Genomic DNA, 7,452 nt, shown 5'->3' with positions numbered 1-7,452 from the left:
GAGGGCAGGTCTGAGTGTCTGCCTGGCAGGGCCTCTGGCATGTTGCACGACCCCTCTCATGACTCATAAACGAATGACAGTGTCCCCGTCATTCACCCACTGGGGGTGAAACCAATGGAAGATGGTATATAAACAGCAGTAGAGTCACATACTGCATGTCCAGCATGTCAAAATATGGAGACCCAGAAAGTCTGCTTCCTTGGTCTCCTATCTCTGGGGATTTGTGTGGCAAATCGGAGAGGGAAAGATGTTTTTAAAATGACACTGCAGGCTACACACCTGCCACGGGACCTCTGGGAAGAGATGGTGCCTGTGCCATCAGCATGGCTTCACTCAGGCCGCCCTTGCTGGACACCTGTGAAGCTCAATGGTATGAGCAGCAACGTGACATCTCTCCCCACAGCTCAAGGTCATTTCTCCCATGCTGGCTCTTCAAGAAGGCAGGGCGCCTGCCCCTCAGCTTTCTTGAACCCTTTCCCTCCCGCTTCCACAGGTCACCTCCAGACTTCCAGCTGACACTCTCTCCTGGGGACGCACACATCCATGGAAGGCCCCGGGGCCCCTGCCACTCAGCCCCCGAAAGCAGATGTGGCAAAATAAATTATTTTTAAAAAGTGTCATGACATCATCACCAAGCTCCAGGATAAAGGGAACCAGAAACGCGAGTCGACAGGAGGTGACCCCATGCCAGCTGGAACCTCTGCCCGGCGGGGAGATACCCAGCAGCCTCCGCATTCACGTAACACTCGGATGAGGCTCTTAGCAGCGCCCCAAACAGACGTGCACGGCAGATAACTACCATGCAATTGTTTGAGCGTTAGCTGTTGAAACACTTTTATTACCACATACGGGTCATCCTCTTTTCTTACTGCTTCTGTTTGACATCTTCTTAGAATGTGCCCAAGTGCCCAAACATTGCATGTGCATGGACTTCATACACTGTAAAGGGCAAACACTGTAATAATGCCTTAAAAGGTGCTAAAACTTCCCTATCTCTCCCCGTCCTTTCCTCCTGCCTTTCCTCTGGGGTGTTGGGGACCCCATGCAGATGAGGATGACAGAGGCCCAGCGTGGGGTGTCAGACTTGTGCACAGTGAGGAAACATCCCGGATCTGAGAGGAACAGCAGCTAGGACAGGACATGGATCGATCAAATAAGCAAAGACACTGAGGATAATGGGAGCCGAGTTCATTGACGTTAGAAAGAATCACAGAATGGAGAGGAGACAGCCCGTCATCTCGGCGTGCCTGGGTGGGCCCGGAATGTTGCTGTGAACTCAGGTTTGCGACACACGTGCATGGGTGAAGAAATACATGTAGATATCAATAGTACAAGGCCTTTTCTTCTTTGGAAACACGGCTGGTTCCAGCATTCGAAAGCCCAGCAGGAGCTTGGGACACCCTCCTACATCAGAAAGTAAGAAAATGCCCTCACAGTGGTGTGGACACATGGGAGGACACGGAAGCCAGCCTGAGGGCCCCACGGGCCACGTCAGGGGCCATTTAAGCATCAGCACAAATAGTGAGAGTAATGGATTATAACTCATTAAATGAAACAGGAAGGCTTGAGTCCATGTTGACTAAATGAGTTGAAAATATGATGAAGAATGGGATATTTTCATAACTTCGGAGTCTTTCCACACAAAAAAGTTATTAATTACAAAGAAGACATGAGGAACCCAATAGTGGGGCAACTAACAGACAGCAGTGTGACGGGATGTGTGGGAGGCAGGCGCCATCTGACAGGGTGTCCGCTGGAGCCCAGTGTCCTGCTGCAGCAGGCTCGCCAAGCAAGCACCAGACCTGAGGAAATCCGGGCGAAGCCATGTAGAGAAACAATCCTCAAAATACCTACCTACAGCTTCACAAGTGCCAAGGACATGAGAGTGGCAGAATCCCCGAGGAACGTTCCAGACTGAAACTGACTAAGGGCCACAGCCACTAAGTACAAGGAGGGGTCACCTCAGCCCAGGCAGGGTGGCCCACAAAATTAACCATCAGTCTGTTCTGAGCCTGCTCATCTTTCTTGGAGGTGGACAGGAAGCCCTGCATGGAGGGGTCATGTTCTCTCTCCATTTGCCCTTGAAAAGGAGAACCTCAGGAAATCAGTGGGGTGCGAGCCTGGCAGGTGTGAAACAGACAATGTTATCTTCACCCAAAATGTATATATTTGTCAGGGGTCTCCAGAGAAGCATAACCAATAGAACTAACCTCATTTAGGGGAGGGGTGGGGGAGATTGATTTAGTTTAAGGACTGGCTTATGCATTCACGAAGGCTGGCAAGTCCCTAACCTGCACTTCAAGGCTGAAGTCTTCTGGAGAATTCCCTCTTATTAGGAGAGCTCAGTCTTTGTTCTCCCCTGGTGGGCCGATCACATGAGGCCCACCATTGAAACATTAACCTCATCCAAAAACACCCTCACAGAAACATCTGGAATGTTTGCCCACGTATGTGGGCGCCGTGACCCAGCCACACTGACACGAAATTCACCCTCACAGTGGATCAAGACGCTGTTGATTAGAAAGACCAAAGGGAAAGCAGAGCAAGGGCCATATTGCCATGCGATAGGTTTGTTCTCTTACTGCAGAAATGGTGCACTTCACAGCTGAGGTCCAACGTCAGTGCCTCCCAACATCCATGCCCCTGTCCCCTCCTACCCACGTACGTAAAGGGCACAGTGACCTCAGAAGCACTGAAGATCACACAGAGCAGACCATTCTGAGCTCAATGACTGACCAGTCTGTGCAAATTAAAATAAGTCTAAGACGCGCCACATTCAACAGGCTCTTTCCAAGAGAGATTGTCAACTACAGAAAATCACTGATGGAAAAACATGGATCCCATCAGATGGGGAAGAAACAACGTTACCATGAAGACCAAGGGGAGCTGCACAGCAGGGTCTGCCTATCCGGCTGCCAATGCTGTTTTGTGAACTAAGGAAGGGGGAGTGGAGGGGGCGGGGGAGGGAGAGAAGCCTACACCAAGGCTTCAGATGAGCCCACTTTTCCCATTCAACAAGCCGGACTCGCCTGAGGAAAACTCTAACTGCCACCTGCCTCTGGTTATAGTCCCAAACTCACAGATACAGGGAACATACATCTCATGGTTGTCACATGAGAGGGATTGGGGAGATGGGTGGATAAAAGGGAAGGGATTAAATGTGATCAGGGGTCACAAAGTCACACACTCACAGGGCAAGCGTCTCCTAGGTCTAGTAACCCCTTTCAGCAGTGCCACCTGATACCATCCTATACCTCAGATCTCTCACCCCTCTGCGCCAGAGAAAAACCCTCAGTGACATTCAAGTCTGTGATTGGTGGGGTCCCATGCACCTGAACAAGGGAAAGAGGCTGGTGATTGGCTAATTTTCCACATTCAGCTATTGGTGGCTTTTGATGAAAAAGGTCACCTTTGGGCCATTACTGACCGTCTCTCTTCAATTCTGGTTAAACATTTGCTAAGCACCTACTCCGTCCAAGCAGCTGTGGGGCACTGTGCCAGCACAGGGAGCTCCCACCTCGAGGTGGAGACCAGAATGTACCCTAATACTAGAGAGAGCAGGGCAGCATGACCGGGCCTCCCAAGCTGAACCAACATCTTTGCTATAAAAATGGGGTCGTGGGATTCTGCAGGCTCTTTGCAACACCAACAAGAAATAGGAAAAGTCCTTGCATAATCTCTGCTCCCTGAAAAAAAAAAAAAGGACTGTGAATGTATGAAAGCTGCACAGGTCTGAAATATCTAAGGCAAATTAGTGTAAATTCAGTGCGGCTGGTGACAGCTCTTAACCTCACACACCTGCAGTTTTCTAATAACCTGATCACGAGCCTGAAACACTAATTCTGTCCTTTAGGTCTAAAATGAATGGAAGACTCATTACAGTTACCCCCCCCCTCAAAAAAAAAAAAAAGAATTCCCATCAGAAAAATAGCGTAAAGTTGCAGTGTTTTTCATTGTCTGTCACAGGTTTTTGCTGAGGATAAGGAAATCCTAGCTACTGCCTGCCCCCTTCTGTGGAAAAATGGGCCCACCCCATAAACAATGTAAGATGTGTCTTCTTACTGAAATACAATTTAAAATCCGGGACTGTGGCCGCATTTCATTTCATGAGTCAGAGCCTGTGAGGATCGTTATCTTAACCTCATCTAAGTGTCTTCAGCGCTCTACAATGAGTACAGGTAACACAGTTGAATTTTGGAAAAATATTTACAGCACAATTTTCAATTGCCTCGGGACCTGGATGAAATTCTCTGTGTTCCTGGTCCAAAGTTCACAAACACCACCGAGCAAATTCGGCAGCTCATTGCTTTCCCGTGTGGGCTCGGTGAGAAGCGACTGGCTGCTTCCCCTCAGGACTGGGTCCCACAGCAGAGAGACGAGGGCCACGTGTCCTAAGTGCTGAGTGGCACTTATGACAAAGACTCGTCTGCAGTCAGTGAGTGGTGCTAAGTCAGCGAGGGAAAGGAGGAAATGAATACGCTTAAGAAATACTTTTCATGATCTAGGGGAAACAGTAACGAAAAAGAAAAGCTCCAAGTCAACTCTGCAGTTCTCACCTGGGTCAGAGTGGGGACAGTGACATCACTGAGACCGAGGGAAGAGGTTTCCACGGGGAGATGAACTCAGCGAGTGCGCCACAGAGCTGGGCAGGGTGGTGGGCACAGGTGTGATGCCCTCGGGCTGTGAGCCCCAGGCCCCGGATGGGGGGCCAGCCGTCTTCCAAGGCCACACACGGGCCTCAGGCGACCTGCCGACCAGGGGCTGTGGTCTCTTCTCACTTTGCTCCGCGTGCCTTTCCACCACGGCCACTGTCCTCTGGCTCCACGTCCAGGGTCCCCTTTTGGACGCTCCCAGGCAAAGGAGTGCTGCTCTGCGAGCCCCCAGCAGGGCCCTGGGCTGCCCTCCTCCTGGTGGGCGGCCGTCTGTGGTCACCCCTCCTGCCCCAGCCCCGGCTTGCATACCACCCCTGCCCGGACCCTCCTCTCTGCACACGTTCAAACCCTCCAACCAGTTCGGCCCTGAGGCCTCGCGCGGCCTGTCAGCGACCATGGGCAGCCACGAGTTGACAGAATGGCCTGCCCAGAGCTGCGTCCTGAATGATGTAGTCACTTGGTGCTGAGTCCCCCGATGCAGACCTCTTCTTCCCCAGCTCTATGGCTCATCGTCATGCCTTGGACTCACTCGATTTGATCCAAGTTACCAAACACGTACTTACTACCAGCTACCATGCTCTCCACCAAACAGAAACGTTGATAAAGTCACAAGCACTTACGGAGCCACACGCACGTTACAAACGGCGAAGCTCTCTCGGGGGTTCTACTCCGTCTGGAACCCACAACAGCTCTGAAGCCTGTGACCCTGTGCATGTCCCATGCCCCACATTTCACCCCACAGCCCGTCCCTCTCACCATTATGCCTCCCGTTTAAGCCCAGTCTACGCTCAAGACATGCTCAGACTAGTATAATAATACATATATCTTACTCTTAAAGGAACAGCTTATTAAAAACCGAAACAGTCCATTTAGACAGACTGACGGTGCCAGACCTGTGTGCCTCGATTCTGCAGGGCAGAAAATAAACGCAACCAGATAGAAGGTTTGTTTAAATTCACCAGCTAGTCTGCAAATAACAAGACGTGGAAACCCCAGCCGTGAGTCGGGTATTTGCAGAAATGAGTCAAAGGAAACAACCGTCTTTGAAAGGACTCTGAGGTACAAAGGTCCCACACGAAGGGCAGTGCCGGAGGACAGGGGCGTAACAGGGAGAGTGTAACAAGTCACGTCCCTTCATGTTTTCATGAAGAGCCCAAGGCAGTGACCAGTGAGAAGAGGAGCCCACTCCGGCCGGCGGGCCCGCAGGAAACAAACACGGGAGATAGGGCTGCACACCTCGGCGAGGCCCGCATGGGGCACGCTTCTCTCCCACGAGGCTGCACCTGGCCCCCACCCACAGCACACAGAAAGCAGGGCCGAGTTCCTCCCTCCGTTTCAGAAAAGAGAAAATAAAGGTACCGCTTTTATCCAACTCCTGATACGGCTACTTTGTGACCCGTCTGAAGAAGCACCATGCGGCACCACGTAGCATGTTTGGGAAAACCTCAGGGTGGTGCTTGCTCTTTGGCCTAACCAAGCTCTCACTGGCCGAGTGCCCGGGGAGACGTGGATCCCGCGGGGTCTGGTAGGAGGGCCACACCTGCTTCCCTGCTGTCTGCATTGCGCGGCGAACCTCTGCCCCGCATTTACTTTCTGCTTTGCTGAATCATGCATTTCAGGTGTGTCTCTTTTACACACCGTGGAGCTAGGCTTTGCTTTTGAGCCAATTTTAAGATCTCTTTTGAAATGGCCAAGTCTACTCATGTGTATTTATGTGGCTATTGTGTCTGGTGTCAGGTCTGTCATTTGTATCACGCTGCAGTTACTGTATGTTGTATGCACCGTTTCCCTATGTGGTGTGTCCTGGCTTTGTTAAAAATTTTGGGACTTAGGAAGGTTTGTATTTTCACTCGAGTGGCTACCATTGATTAAGACTCTTCACAGTGTATGTAATTGCTGCCCCTAAAAAGGAAAAGCTCTAACAGTTATAAGTACAATCCTTCAAAACATTCCGGAGACAAAGGATGAGCCTCTACATGTGAAAGGACCCACTGGTACCAGGAGAAATTGACTTCAGGAACCGCGGGGACACATCCCGGCAAAACCAACGTCTGGGCCTTACCAGCCACCACGCCCTCTCCCCAGGGTTAGGCTGTTAGCAGCCTTCTCTGTGCCCCAGTTTATGCACGTCAGGGTCCCGAGTGCCAGTGAGCTGTGACGACACTGCACACATCTTGAATGTACCTGTCGAGAATCTATTAGGTGTGATTATCTCATTTTAGTCTTTACACATTATCAGAAAGGCAAAGTCACGAGGGATAACATTCGTCCATTTTACAGAATCCCTTCGGCCCTGACCAATGAAGCCAACTTGATTGCACGGGTTTTACCTGCGTGAGGCCCTTCAAAGCTCTCGTTCTGTGATTCCCAGACTCCTCGTTTTCTTATGTGGATAATTTGTAGCGGGCTCCTCTTCGGAGCATTTAGACGTCATGCCAGGAAGAACTGAAAACCACAAAGCCAGGCAGCCAGACCGGTGCTGCCTGTTGGAAGGTGTTGTGGGTGAACTGTCTTCTCCAAAGACAGTTCACATCCAAACCCACAGGCTCTCTGCAAGGGACCTTATTTGGAAATGGGGTCTTTGCAGACGTGATCAAGTGAAAATGAGGTCATTAGGGCGCACCCTCATCCATGTGACTGGTGTCATTCTAAGAGAAAGGAGAGGAGATTTACATACAGAGAAAGACACACATACAGGGAGAAGCCATGGGACCAGAGGCAGAGCTTGGAGTGATGTGTCTAGAAGCCAAGAATTGTCAGAAGCATCCTTCCTATCAGACAAAGCACCCTTCCTGGGCCT

This window comes from Rhinolophus hipposideros, assembly GCF_964194185.1.
Source record: "Rhinolophus hipposideros genome assembly, chromosome: 3".
Taxonomy (NCBI): Eukaryota; Metazoa; Chordata; class Mammalia; order Chiroptera; family Rhinolophidae; genus Rhinolophus; species Rhinolophus hipposideros.
This window is presented reverse-complemented; position numbering follows the sequence as displayed.